Here is a 16,138-nt window from a genome sequence, read left to right as displayed (position 1 = left end):
GAAAGATTTCAAGTGATTTTTCCACGTTATTTAATGAATATTTGTCAAAGGACCCAACTCTTCTGGCTTGCAGCCCATCTTCTTTAATTACACAATTCTGTCAGAAGGTGGCAGCGGGAGACAGACTTTCATCCCAGGTCCTCTTAGGAAGTTCTAGTTGCAGAGTACTGCACTTAGTCTTCCGTCCAGTCTTCCACTTAACTATTAAAAGCCTGGACAACTACTTAGGATGGACTTTTAGTGCTCTCATAAAAGACAAAAATAAGATATTTTGGATTTTTGTTTACTGTTTTGTCTATGCTCCCTGCAAATGTTCTGTTGTAAGACTGTTGTTGTATCTCCATGCATTCCAATATTTCATGAACTCTGGGTTGGGTTATTTGTGTGCTAAACATAATACTGATACAGGCTACAAACGTAGGTTCTTTACCTGCCACACGAGAGGGGCCAAATAAAAACTGTAACACCAGGCTTCTGACAAGGAAAGGGTCTTTATTTTGGGTGACATCAGCAGGGAGACAAGGGTGAGCCCTCAAATTCATTTTGTCTCCCTGAAAGATGGGAAGCCAGGGGTTTTACAGGTTGCAAGGAATACGGCTGCTTGTAGGGATGGGGAGAGCCTGTGGGCTTGTTGGTTGGTGTCTTCCCACCAGCCTGCATTTGGCCTTGTGAGGCTACTTGCAGGAAGGAGAACAATGAGATAAGGATATCTGCAGATGGATGTCCTTAGTTGTCTGCCTCTGTGGTGGATTGTGGATTTTGGTGCCAGGAAGCTGAGGAGTTTGGTTCTGGGAAACTTCAGCTTCTTGATATTCTCTGGATATCAGTTTCCCTGTAACAAAACTTTAAAGGAGACCTAAATAGCCAAAATGTGAGTATGAGGCCACCTGGACTCTAATAATTTGTAACTTCCATCTGCCTTGTGAAGTTCAGGTATACAAAGGTTTGAAAAACTGATATTTACATATGACTGCAACTTAGAGAAGAAGGGGAAGGAGATGAGTACTCTTGGTTTTAACCCCATATATGCTGGATTTAGTGAAGGGGAACTGATATCAGGGCTGGCATCAATTCCCCCCTATTTTATGTTAATTCCTCAATCTTTAGGAATTTGGGGTGATGACTGATCTAGCTAGTTGCTGCTGAATTGGGGCTATATCTGGGTTAGAGGAATGAAACTGTTTAGCACTCATTTGTAATTTTTTTTTGTTCCCAACTTCAAATCAATATTTTGTATTATTAGAACATTTGTACCTTGTTTAATAGTGTGGAACAACATCTAAAGGTACATGAAGTATCTGACCAGAAAGATAAGAAGTACAGACAATGCAAATTTTAACAGTCCCTGAAAAATAGACTTTTTCCCTTGGGGAATCCAAGAAACAGTCCTGAAAATCAGTTTGGACCTGGTACCTCTGGAAATACCTGCTGCTAATGGGCGTAGGTTGTTCTATCTCATTGAACCAGTCTTTTAATAAGGCAGTGATGTAGATGGGCTCTCAAAGTTAGGCCTATATTGTGTAAAAAGTAACCAGATATTTAATAAGAAGTATTTCTAGAGAAACAAAGAGAAAAAAAATTTGATGGTTGGAGCAAATTATAAACCAGTTCTTGAGCCCAGGAGACAGCCAATTAAGAAGATTTCTAGAAGCCAGGGTGAAAGCATCCTCTGCCATTTGAAATGTCTCTGATGGTATCATCAGGCACTCAGGTATCTGTCTGAGTGGCTTACATAGCAGCAGCTATGAATCTTTCTTAAGTTTATATCAAGATGTTTACCTTCAGTTTTCAGGGCTTCAGGAAAAAGGGCAGGTTCAGCTTTCAATGATTCCAAATGAAAATGATGGGGAAAAATGGAAAACAGTAGTTTGGAGATGTGTAGCTAGATATTTCAGGAGGCTAGAAGAATTCAGGATCCAGTCTAGTTAACAGGTATAAAACAAAAACCTCAAAGACAATTATCAGAACTAGAACCTAATATCAATGAATGTGTACATAGTTTTTATTTAAACATAATTTTTCTCTCTAAAATCATGCTGTTCTTATCAAAAATAGCCAAATTAAGACCCATTGGTTTACAAATGTTTTGTTTCAATAAACTTGGCCCAGTTATTTACATAAGTACAGCAAGAATAGGAATTGATCTCTTTTAAATATTCTTTGTCAGAATTTTTTACAAGGAATCTCAGATTGAACTTTAAAGCTCTCTTGAGGCCAGGAAAACCAGACCAAGAACTTGTCATCAGACTCTGCCTGTAATACCTATAGATTTGGGTGAATTCCTCTCTTCTGAGGTCCTCCAAAATATTTCAAGGCTCCAGGCACCTGCCAGATAAGTGACCTTCCCTACTTACTTGGTAAGATTGCTGGAATCCCTGTAAACAAAGTACCAGGCCAATATTTCCACACGGCTTTATTCCAGAAAGTCAAGCTTTTTCCTGAAAAGCTGTCTTGTCATAGCTGAGTTGTGTGTTTCTCTGAAATGTGACATTCTGGTCAAAGCTTTGGTAATATAACCAGTGTTTCTAATTGTGTCCTGCTATAAGAAGAACAGATTCTTATTGAGCTTATGCAAATAACTATATAGCCATAAAAATAAGAATAATTACCCATCAGGAGTTTTCATGTTTTGGAGGGATAAGATAGGGAGAAAAAGATAAGTGTTTCAATTTTGCTTACAATTTGCTGTAAGTCATAGTTCCTTAAAAGAAAAGAGAAAAAGGTTTTCTGAAATCTGAAAAAACAAAACATTAAGAAATCAGCAATATCTTAATCAAAAAGTCATAAAAATTATAAACATCCTCATCAATTTATTGTCTCATATAATTAATTCTTGATCTTGATCTTCTGTTAGCAGTTTTATGAGGCCATCAGTTTCTCTGTTAGAGTTCTGTAATTTTTTACCCAGTTCAGTTTTATAATCTGAAAGTTTATCAGAAACCTGTATTCTAGAGCAAGTGCCAGAGTCCTTTCCATGAATCTTTCTGAAGATGAAACATATTTACAAAAGCATCAGAATAAAAAACTGTAAATAACAAAAGACTTAAAAATGGAAATTGACAAAGAAACTTGGCTATTTCTGTGACATACAAAACTTTGAAATAATAACCAGAATTATGGCCTGATAATCAGAACAGATCAGACTTTTAGGAATGTTGTATAATTTTTAAAACATTTATATCAATAACATTTACAGATATAATATCATAGGTGCCTATGAAAGACTGTTTAGTTCTCCACCCAATCAAAGTAACAACAGGAACAAAGGCAGAGTTAAAACAGCCAAAAAAAAAAAAAACCTTTTATAATCTTTTTATCAAGAGCAGACAAAAAGTTCAAGAAAACTATCTTTTAAGAGAGAGAAGACCAAAATTTAATTTTGTATCAGTTTACTTTAATTTTAGCCAGCTTGACCATGTACAAAACTCCTCAGGGTTTTACTTCCATAAATCTTCTGTCACTTACTTTTACATTTAGAATTTGTCCCATGTCAAATTTTCCTAGCACTTTAGGATAAATTTATCTTTTTTTTTAACAAAACAAACAAAAATATCTCTATTTTTTATACCTTCTTTACTGAAAGCATACATTTTATTTTCCTTGTATATAGACTTCTAGAAATATGTTTTCTCATAGATTTCTCAGCATGTACAAAATATGTTTATCAATAAACTTAAGTATCTTTTAGTTTCCTTGAGATAAGAAACCAAAGGCAGACAAATCTATGCTTAGTAGTCAATTTTTAACATTTTATCTTGTTTTGAAAATGACCTAGATACTCAATAAACTTTATCATTTATTTAATTTAGTAAAACTCTAAAGTTTTAAGTTACCAAAAAGATTTTGGAAGCTGTTTTTCAAGCATATATACCATAAAACACAATTGTTGTACCCAAAAACTCTTACCACTTTTTATCTAAATTATTTGTTTCTAGCAATTATGTTTAGATTACTCACAAAAATTTTGTGTGACATTAAAGCACTTAGCCATCATCTTAATTTGTTTTAAGTACATACACCATAACACATAATTATTGTTTAAAAGTTTCTCCAGAAACTTTTATCCTTTTTTTACATCTATTTAGCTTATCTGTCCTCAACAATTATATTTAGATTGTCTACAAAAACCTCATGAGACAGCAAACAAAATCAGCTATTATTCTAAGTTATTACTTTTGCTGACAAGTCTTGTAACAGAGATAACATGTCTGCATCATAGCCAATGCTAATAACTTTACGACACGCCTATTTTAAATCAGACTAGCAAACTTATGCTTTTATTTACCAAAGATCATTTTGGACCTTGTTAAATAACTTTGTCTTTTAGAAGTTTCTGCATATTAATCAAAGGCTGCATTCCATTATGAGAAGTTTGAATCCTCTCTTTTAAGGGTGACCTTTAAGGTGGACTCATCTGAAACAGAGGTTCCCCAGAATGGCCATTATAATTCCAAATTGTCTCAAAAATTTACTTATTTTCACTTGCTTCATTTTAGATCAGGAATTTCATGGGAATTGAAGTGGGGACGCTCAGCAAGAGAGGAGAGAGGCCCAGCAGATTTGGCTTCAGCTGCTGGCATGTTTAACTATTTAATTGCTTACTTTTAAAGAGGCAGTAAAGTGTTTGTGATTTCATTTAGAAGCCTCAAAATAGTAAAATAGGCTTCCTGTTGGTTGTTTAACTTTATAGCTGGTTTTTCCAATTGCATATGTAAATACACCAGTTTGGGTAAACTGAAATTGCCCTGTTTTGGCCATTTTAAAGTGAGATCTCCTTTAGCACATTTAATTAAAATTGCCTGAAGGGTATTTATATTTTTTTTACCATATCAGGCAGGGGAAATTTTCCCCAGTGAGACATAATGTTTATCCCCATGACAGAATTTATAATGCACTCAGGCAAAAACGATGTCATCATTTTACAAAAGGCCCATTTAATACTAATTTTTACAAAACTTTATCTTAATTTTATCAGCTCTTATACCTCTAATTATAACTTATATTAGAATTCCATTAGCAAGTTTTGGTATTACAGTACTGTGTAGGGGAATCATTCTCAGCCAGACATAACATCTATTTTCAAAAAACAATCCAGGCAAAGTTGACATAACCTCTTCATATAATATTAGTTTAAATGCTTTAACCTTTATAGTCTTATCAACGAGAGCAGCCTAAGCATTGCCCCAAACAATTGCTGGTCAGGTTTCTCACTGTGATTTCTGCCTTCTGGCTTTTAAATTTTTTTTAAACTGGGGTGAATAGAACAGGCCTTTCTGGGGTCCTTTAATGTTGGGGGGCCCATAGGGGATCCCTTTAGCCCATCCTACCTTAGGCAGTGTTTGATTAAAACCTTTGTTTTGACTTTATTCATATCTATTCTATTCATCCCATTTTCCTTTTAATAACTAGTTAAAGATTTTCATCCTGTTTGGATGAATCCTGTGACTTCTCACTTTTGGATTTCTCTTTGAGTTTTTTTTTTCCTTTAATATTTGTCTTATTTAATCCACTGTCTTATTTACATTCTTCTTGTTATTATTATTTTTTAAAACTCTTTTAAAAATTGTCACCTTGTTGAAGAGTCCCTTTATTTTTCCTTAGCTGCCTTTTATTCTTTTAACTTAATGTTTTCATTAGCATCTGTAAGACCATGAGAAGAAGCTGAGACCCCAAGTTTGATTACATTCTTAAGACTAGACACAATATTTTCTTTTAATTTGGTCTTTCATAGGTACCAATAAAACAGCTGTTTATGATGAGAGCTCTCTCAAATATTTCCAAATTAAGGATCCATTGTTTGACCATTTTCTCTCTGGAGTCTAAAGAATATTGTGGCCATGCAGTGTTACAAAAGAAAATCATCCCTTTTTAGACACTGGCTTATGACTGTAATTAGACCATCTACTCAGAATCAGCCCCAGTGGGCTCCACTTGGGAACAGACAGCATGTTCCCCATTCCAATACACAGAGATGGACAGACACATAGAGCCAGACACAGAACCAGACACCAGTGAACTCGTTCCTAGATTTAGGGTAGAAAGTCCTAAAACTGTTCTCACTCTGAACATGCGCCCAGATGGGCCCTCCACGAGTGGAAGGGACCCAAGAGGGCCCCGCCATGAATGGAAAGGACCTCAGATGAACCCTCCATGAATGGAAGGGACCCCAGATGGAGGGGAAGGAAGTTCACAGGCATCCCCGAGGTGACTTACCCTATAGCAGATTGAGTCCATTGACTCACAAGAAGCAAAAACAAACAAACAAACCTAGAGCCTGTTTCCTTGTCGTAAGAAAATGAGCCTAGGGTGAGTGGTGCCAGGTCAAAGAGAAAGTAATGGGGGCAGTCCCTAGGGCAAATCACCTAGGCAGCTGCTGGACTGCTTCCCCGGGAAATCCCAGCTGTCCTGGGGCCACGGAGCCAAGGGCAAGAGGCCCCTGACTAGCGCACCAAATTGACACCAGATACAAACGTAGATTCTTTACCCACCACACAAGAGGGGCCAAAGAAAAACTGGAAAAACTGGAACGCCAGGCTTATGGCCAGGAAAGTGTTTTTATTTCAGGCGGCATCAACTAGGAGAGGAGAGTGATTAGTCTCTCTTATTGCTTTCCTTGCCATAAGCCTGGCATTCCAGTTTTTCTTTGGCCCCACTTGTGTGACAGGTAAGGAACCTATGTTTGTAGCCAGTAACAATACTAGAAATCTCTTATTTATCCTTATTTTTAGTCAAGTTGTATTTATCTAGCATGACATCACTTGTTAAACAGAAACATACAGATTCCATGGCTCCTCCTCTAGACTTAGTGAATCAGAATCTCCAGGGGAAAGCTCTCTGGAAATGCACGTTCTTACCTTTGTGATTATGCCCACTATCTGGGCGTGTTTGAGGAACACTGCTCCAAGTGATGATATCCAGCTCTGCTTGAGGGTGTTCTGCGGAAACCAGCCCCCTCCACTTGTCCTCAGCCTCTCCTACCTTACAGCCATTCACCTTTGCCACGTCTTTCTCTTCTTCTCCACCCCCTGCCTCCTTCTCCCCAGATCACCCAGTCCACTATGCTATGCCATGCCCGGTCCTCTTACTTTGTGATTTCTGGAGACCGTGGTCATGGCTTAGTCCAAGGAACCAGGCCAGGCTTCTCCTCCTCAAAGAGTAAGGAGACGGACTCCCAGCAGGGTCTGTGGAAGGATGAGAACTGATATATTGTCACAAATTGTCAGAGAAACGCCACTTCATTTAACACTCTCCTAACAAGGTGCCTCATGAGTATGTTATAGTCAGGGAATTGGTCTTTGATGTTTTTAGGCCATGTGATATTTTATGTTTAGGGTACCAATATTTTTATAATTTTGATTTTCATTAAGCATTTGTGCTGGCTATGACTCCCTCAGTAGAGGAAGAGAATTTGGAAGACAGAAGCCATATTGTATTTGTGACTTCTCACTGGGTAGGTCCACTATTTCATATTGCTATTAGTGGGTAACTGGCCTTGGAGGAAAACATTACTGAAGTGCTTGCATCAGGCATTGGGGTGGGCTACGGATCATAGTTAGGAAGGTGAGATTTGGAACTTTCTTTTTCAGCAGCAGCATAGCATGACCATCCTTCAGAAAACAAGCTGAGGACTAACACTAGATTTCAGCTTACAGGCATTTGTCAAACTGGGTAAATGTCAACTTAGGTTTTCATGGCCTTGAAGGGCATGAGGGACAGGAGACAAAGCCCAGGGACTGTCAAGTTTGGATGCCTGTTGTGGACAGTGATAACAAAGTGGAGTCACATATGCCAGGGCTTCTACAATGGAGCTGGAAGGGGCCGGCCCAGTGGTGTAGCAGTTAAGTGTGCACGTTCAGCTTCACTGGCCCGGGGTTTGCTGGTTCGGATCCCAGGTGCGGACATGGCACCGCTTGGCAAGCCATGCTGTGGCAGGCATCCCACGTATAAAGTGGAGGAAGATGGGCACGGATGTTAGTTCAGAGGCTGTCTTCCTCAGCAAAAAGAGGAGGATTGGCAGCAGATGTTAGCTCAGGGCTAATCTTCCTCAAGAAAAAAAAATACAAAAATAAAAAGTAAAAAATAAAATAGAGCTGGGAGACCACTGAGGACGTGAGGCTTATGTGAGTACACCATGTCTCTGCCCAGACAGAATGTGACATTTTGAACTGTGCATCACTGTTATCTTGACCTTCTGTTAAGTAAACAAAAAATGCTTATTCCTATAGAGAAATGCTTCCTCCATGGATTAGAAATTTTTGCCTTAGAGATGCCTTAGCGACCAATCACACACAGCCAAAGAAGAACTGTTGTGCCTAGCACCAATCACGCATCTTGCAAAACAACCTGTATGATTTATCTCTTTTTCTCTTCATAAACCTGTGCTTTGTCTTCTCTGGAGCACATTTTGGGTTTCTGCCTAAATCTGTGTCTCCAAATTGCAATTCTAATTGCCCAAATAAATATCTTCTGTTTAAATTATAGTCATTTTTCCTCAGTCGACCCTATTAGAGACCTCTCCCCATAAAAGTAAATTAGAAATAACTATTCTAATATCCAGGAGACTGAAAGAAAATTATGTGTCTCAAAGCTTCATATAAAGATTTTTGCTGACTGATCTGGAGTTCAGGAAGTCACTTAGAAAGAGTCTTAAAGAATGCGGAGAGTTAGAGGAAGGGACCACAAAGGCCACAGGCAGGGGAAATAGGAATAAGACATTTTTGTTTGGAGTCTTCAGGAAATAGACTCTGAGATGGAGATTTGCACGAAAGAGCTTTAATAGCTATAGGGGAGGGAATGAAGCAGGGTTAAGCAGAAGGAGAAGTTGGACTATGTTACTGTCACAGTAACGACCTCCACTGAGGTCTTAGGTAGCTCTTGGACTGGTGAAGCCTTTCAGAGTTGCCCCAAATTGAGCCATGGAGGCTAGGCTTTTATACCCCTGCATCAATCAGTCATTGGATTCAGATACCAGATGACCTGGGAAAGGGGGCAGGACCTTGAGTGAGGTGGCTTTCTTCAGCCAAGGGCAAACTCTGGAGAGGAACTCAGCTGAGTGCTGTCAACATCCAACATTCCCAGTAGCTGGGGAAAAAGAGTTTCTCAGTTCTTTTTAAGAGGGGGTAGAGGAAGATGTTGACAGCACAGCATAGCATCCACTGGGTGACCAAAGGATTTGGATAACCAGTGTGGTAGGTCCTAAAGCTATGAGAGTTGAAAGAATCTCACTTTGGAGTCTTGCTAAGAGACACAGAGGTCAGGGGCTCCCACTTGACTCCTGCAAATGAAGGTATGGAGTCTTGCTGAAAGCTGGTCCCACTTCCAGTACCCACGCACTTCCTTGATCCCTTCAAATGGCAGTTTGTGAAGGGATTATTGTATTTTACTCCAAGGTTATGGGCTCTGTTTAACTCCTGCAAAGAGGAGACTGGAAGAGCCCATTTCCCAAAAGTTTCAATAACCTGGTGCTATGGATGGAATCGTGTTCCCCTCAAAACTCACATTGTGACCCCCAAAGTGGTGGTATTTGGGGATGGGGCCTATGGCAGGAGCAGGGAATTAAAATGATCTGGAAACTACAAACAAAATTCCATTGAGATTTTGATACAGTGCACTACATTTATAGAACAATTTAGGGAGAAATGAAAATTTTCTAATATTTAAATAGTCTTCCCAACCAGGAACACATCATATCTCTCCATTTTCTCCAGCCCTCCTTTATGTTTCAGTAGAGTCTCAGGGTTTCCTTCTTGGAAGTCTTTCATGATACTTACCAAGTTTATATCTAGATAGTCAATAGATTTTGTTGCTGTGAGAATAAGACTTCTTAGGTTATATTTTTCAACTGGTTGTACGTGATATATAGGACAGCTATATATTTTTCTGCATTTGACTTATTATCTTACAAAACTTTCTTGTTGATTCTCTCGGATTCTTCTTTGGGGTTGAGAACAATCATGTCATCTGTGAATGATAGTTTTCTTGCTTCCTTTCTTTATACCCCTTTTCACTTTTTTTTCTCATTATGTCTTGAAGAGAATGACACTGAAGACTCCCTACCTCGTGTATTTTTTTCCCACCACATCTATTTTCCCATGTACATTTTCAGTCCATGCCAACCACCTTACATGTTGTCTTTCAGAAGTTAAAAGTTGAATTTGCTTGTATGATATGACCCTCATTTGTTAATCACCATGCCCCATCTGGGTCACCCATCTAAATCATATCTGACTTTTAAGGTCCAATTCAATCTCCACTCCTCTGATTAATACTTTCCAGATGATGTCCCAGCTCTTGTTGCTCAAACCCATCAACTCTGACAGTGAAGGTAGTGTTAAAACTTGAAATGCAATGCAGGAAGGAGGCATCCCCTGGGGAAGCCTGGCTGGTTAGTATAAAGATACCTCCCGAGGTTGTATTATGTAGGTAAAGTCACCTTATTTCCTACTCTGGGGCAAAAACATAAAACTGATTGTAGTGTTAGGATCCCACAGGTGATCAGGGACTAAAGAAAATACTCATTATCCAAACTTAGATGCAACGTTCTAACCAAAATGCCCGTTTGTTAATTGTTTCAACAAGACCAGACATTTGCATCCTCTGGTCATTAATTTTTTCTCCTCCTAGCGGGTCTGTGCATGAAGCCACATTTATACATAATCAGAAGGCTATTTGTTGAACCTGGAATCAAAACAAGCAGGATTACATGTATTATTTTAATACTAATGGTATCTATCAAGAAGGGCTGCCTAAATAATGGTACAGCTTCAAAATGGAAAATGTATCTAAATTTATAGTACTAATATGAAACACCATGACAGTAGGAATAGTATGATATTTTAATTTTAAAAAATCAAACTGTATTATGTAATTGAAATTTGCTAAGAGAGTAAAACTTAAATGTTCTCCTCCCCCCAAAAATATTTTTTTTAATGCAATAATCATTATCTCAGCTCAGGGTAATTGTGCTTGTTCAGTTCAATCCCTCTGCACGAAAATTTGGGGCAATTAGGTTTCCAGGCACACCCTCTCTCACCTTTGGAATTTATAGGAGTCCCGAGAGAATCCATGTGGCTAGAGATCAGACATCTTCCCCAGTGGGCAGTCAAGAGTGATGAGATGGACCACTGAACGCCAGAGAATGTACAGCACACCGTATCCACACAGCGAAACATCAGGTGTCACATCCAATATTGTTCATATGAAGCTTATTTGGCTTTATTTACAGCTAATTTGTAAATATGCTTTGGTTTGTTCAGCTGTATAAGCATAAGGCCTTTATACCAAGATTATGTTTATACGTTTTTTAACTAACATTATAATAAAAATAACTTAAGTAAGCTCGAGGTGGTCCATGAGAAATTTGTTTTCCTTTAGAGAGAAGTCTGTATTGTACTTAATCTGAAAAATACTGTTTATCACTTAATTGCATATCTGCTGTCGTGTGTGGTTCATGACTATCACTTATGTCTAGTCTTTTTCATTCCCTAGCTTTTAAATTATTCGGAGATCAACAAAGGAGAATTGATGTCAATACAACTGACATAGTGTATCAACTTAAACATTTATTGACTCTAACAAACTGCATGTATTAAGATGTAACTGACATTCATTCCAATACATTCAGATATAAATTTCTGGTGCATGAAGCATGTGGTCAAACACAGATAAAAGGTCTGTGGCAGTAGTATACGGTTGGGAATCCACGAATCTTTAGAGTCTTGCCTTATCAGCACCTCCTCCCCACCTGAGAGGAAGAATAAGGCTAACTACACCCATGACTAATACAGATACAATTGCCCATGGAGTTGTGAAGTCAGCAGAGACCACCTCCAGCATCCTAGCTCTTGTAAAGTCCTCCCAGCTGGGCCCCCACCCCCATCATCAGGGACACTTCTGGCACTCAGCCAGCTCTTCTCTCTCTTCTCCCTCTCAGAACCTCAGGAAATACTCTGACCTTACGCATACACATACCGACTATTGTGAATTCAAGTTACTCTCACAAGTAGTTCATTCGCATTTGAAGCTAGCTTGATCTTTACTGCAGGACGATGGTGTTAGTTCCTATTGAAGAAATTTATGAAGCAGGAGCAGTGATCTTGTTGGAGCAGGTGGGAGGGAGTTCAGGTGACATCCCTTCCATGTTCTTCCACCAGAAGGGGAGGAAAACTTTTCCCTTTTCCCCCTCTAGGTTCTTTGGCTGGTCTAATAATTAAAGTGACATAAACAGATTAATAAGAGAAAGAAATAGACAATTTTGTGTGTACAGGAACCCTGAAGATATGAGGCTTTCAGACAGTCAGGCAGTTGAAGCTTACATGTCATCCTGAGCTAACAAGAAGCAGGTAGGGCCTGGGACTTCAAAGGGGAGGAAGACAATTCACAGAAAGAGAGTTTAAATAAATTTGATTTTCTGACATGTTTTAAACACCTGACAGTAAACTCAACACTTGCATAAGCAAAATCTTACTAAGCATTTAAACAACTTTTGAACATCTAAGACATTTCTGTATAGAATACCTCTCAAAATCTTGTAACATTCAATGCAGTTTCCACTGGGTCGTTATTTAGTCCCTTAATCTTCAAGAAATACAGCTGTGGGTGTAGGAGCTGGGTGCCTTTATTTTTTTCCTGTTGCTGATTTCTCCAGTTGGCATCTTCAGTCTTGAGACAAGGGGTTGCAAAGTCATTCTGACAGAGGCTGAAGGTGGCGGGCATGGCTGCTTCACAGGACAGCATGGATTTTATTGTACTGACAAAGCCTATGCAGCTGCTTGCTAGATTTGCCTGTTAGACTAGGGAGTGTGGTCCCAAAAATCTGTCCACACTTATGAGATCTTGCATGATCTGATCACTCTCTTCACCTGTTCATTAAGCTCCAAGTCTTTCTAGCCTCAGAACTTTCTATTCTATTCACTGCTCTATCTCCAGAATTTACAGCAGCACCTTGCAAGTGGTACTTGCACTTGGAAGTGCACAAGTAGGCACTTGTGGTAGGCTTTATAACGGCCCCCAAAGAAGTCTATGTCTTAATCCCTGGAACCTGTGAATATGTTACCTTTGACAAATAGAGATGGCAAGCAATAGGATATATTGGAGTATATGAGGAAGCCATTTGGTGTAAACCTAATTTGGCTTGACTTTGTTTTTTCCAAAAGGGCCTGACGTGGCCATTGAGCATGCATTGTACATCCGCTTTAAACATTTACTATGGCAAGAACAAATGCCCTTAAGATAAAGGTGCAACGTCCCCCCATATTGGCATTTCCTTAAGGATAGGCATCTTTCCTTAGGCTAGGAACTGATTGCTGCACTCACCTTTGACCACCCAGCTCATCTGTGACCACCCAGCTGAAGACAACAGACCTGCCACCCTGCTGTGTTCACCAAGACAGCAGACCTACCTGCTGGGTCCATCAATCACCGTGCTGACAGAGCAGTCTCACAACTATTGTAAAAGGGACATTTCAATCATATGTGAAACATCCTCTTTGGGGGTATATAACCACTCTGTACACCCCCCTTCTTTGGTTCCCTTTCTCCCTTCAGGAAGAAATGTCCTGGGCCATGGTCCTCATATTTTAGCTCAGAATAAACTCACCCAAATTTTCATTTATAGATTGGTCATGGATTATTTTCATCGACACCTTATATGGCAAAATAGACCTTGCAGATTTTGTTGTTTATAAGCCACCTAGTCAATGGCATTTGCTATAGCAGCCTGGAAGGACTAAGATGGGGTGATCATCCTGGATTATCCAGGTGAGTCCTAAATTTAATCACAAGGGTCCTTAACAAGAGGGAGGCAGAAAGATTAAAGGAGGAAGAATGTGGTAGAAGAAGGGGAAGAAAAGGTGATGTGATGTAGGGCCATAAGCCAAGGAACATGAGCAGCCTCTAGAATCTGGGAAAGATAAGGGAAGAGATTCTCCCCAAAAGCTTCTTAGAAGGAACCAACTCTACTGATGCCTTGGTTTTAGTCCATAGACTCATTTCAGACCTCTGAGCTTCAGAAGTGTAAGAATAAATTTGTGGTGTTTTAAGTTTGTGGTAATTTGTGAAAATAGCAATAAGAAACTAATACAACACTCGAAGAATCGGTTGGAAAATGGAACGATTTTAAAATAGCATCACATTTGTGTGTAGGCCCAAATATCATACCTCTGAGTTACCCACCCCTCCCCAAAGCAGAAAGTTAGTCCCAAATGAAGTGTCCCCTAGGTATTTTTGGGAGTGAGTTCCCAACAGGAGATGTTATTTATCCTCATGTTAGTGAAGAGGGAAATAGTACAGATCTGACCTAACTATAAACCGTTTGTTCCATTTCTGACTCTAATCAGAGTCTCTTAAACCCAGCTCAGTGGGTAGGTGAGACAAACACCATCCTATTCCCTTCAGTTACTTCTTTTTTCTTTTTTCACCCCCTCCCTAACCCAAACTCCTCTATTCTCCTCTAGTTAAAGAATAAAGGCCTCAGCATTTCAATGGACGCAAACACCTGGGAAATTGGGGTGAGGTCATTGCCAGCCTCAAATAGCCAAAAGGGTACTGTTACACACACAGACACATACACACACACACACAGAATGAGAGAGACAGAAGGAAGCACATAAAAGATTAACAATTGTTTAATTTGACTTAGACTTTTACTTTTAGGAAATTTTGATTTTCTTTTTATTTGACTATATTTGTAATTTTTTCACAATGAGCATAAACTATTTGCAAAATAAGTAATTAAACTGTAAAACAGAAAATATGTCACTCAGGTATAACCTATTTTTAGAGTGACTGTGGAGTTGTCACCAAGAGCTAGACAAAAATGTTAAGCGAAGAGGCTTAAGGCAATCAGGGTGGTGGAAGTCAACTGCCAACGCAAATTAGGTAACCAGAATTGTGGCTGAGAGGCATGGACTGGGGGTCTCCAGTAAACAGAATGGTATTATGACTATAAAAGGGCGCTTAGCATGTATGTCAGTGGCTTGGGAGGGAGACTCCTGGAAGCATGCCCCAGTCCTCAATCTCTGATATGCATCTGATTCCTTTTCCTGGATTTTTGACCCAGTATCTTCAGCCTCCCTGAGAGGGTGAAACAACTCTCCTTAGTTATAGAAGGGACTTTTCAACCCTGGGAAGATTTCTAATTGAGCATAGGGAAAAGGAATTGAATTAAGCACATAGTATTAATGCCTTCCTTTAATTCAGGAAAATTTGTGTATGTTGACAACATTTAAGAGAATCTGGCAATCTTATACTTTTAAGTTGACATATGTAGTAGAATTTGACGAAATGTGGAAACTGCATTGCATGTTACAAGATTTTGAGAGGCATTCTATACAGAAATGTATTACATGTTCAAAAGATGCTTAAATGCTTAGTAAGATTTTGCTTATGCAAGTGTTGAGTTTACTGTCAGGTATTTAAAACATGTGAGAAAGTCAAATTTATTTAAATGTACAAATGCACTTTATAATCAATTCATTAAAAAAGTAAAACTGCTTATTTTCATATAAAACTATTATATTTACAAATAGAAAAAGATTTATAAATTAAACTTCAGGTTTAAAAAATGTAAGTTTTAAAATTTTCAACATTAATATATTGACTATTAATTTTCAATCCATGTAACTGTAGGTAATCCATTCAAAGCAGAAAAGTTACCCCCCCAAAAATTAAAAAAAACAATTCTCATTATCATAACTAAATTCTTATAACAACAATAAAAGAAAACAAAATCTCAGGTTTAAAAACTGCAGTGATATGTATATTATATTTAAATAGGAAGTTTTCAAAAATGTGTGCCAATCAAATAAAAGCTTAGTTTGACAACCCTCTAGAAATTTGAATAAATTATAACTCATGAACTCAGGGTCTAAAATAAATTAAATATGACCTACAAGAACATCAGGCAGTAAAACTAAGTGCAATTTAAAATAAGACTTGCAGCAAAAATACCATATTGTATTTCCTTAAGCAACTATTGCCTACAGATATCAAAGATCAATTTCAGTCCCCCCACCCCGCGATCAAGGGTAATACACACAGTTACTATCCAGACCTCCTTATAAAGGGTTCTTTCATTTGCTTATTCACTCACTCATTTCAAAAACATCCCTTATAAGTAACTGGTGAAGGACAAGACAAC

The sequence above is a fragment of the Equus quagga genome, chromosome 1, assembly GCF_021613505.1.
Source record: "Equus quagga isolate Etosha38 chromosome 1, UCLA_HA_Equagga_1.0, whole genome shotgun sequence".
NCBI lineage: Eukaryota > Metazoa > Chordata > Mammalia > Perissodactyla > Equidae > Equus > Equus quagga.
Note: the sequence above shows the minus strand (reverse complement) of the source record.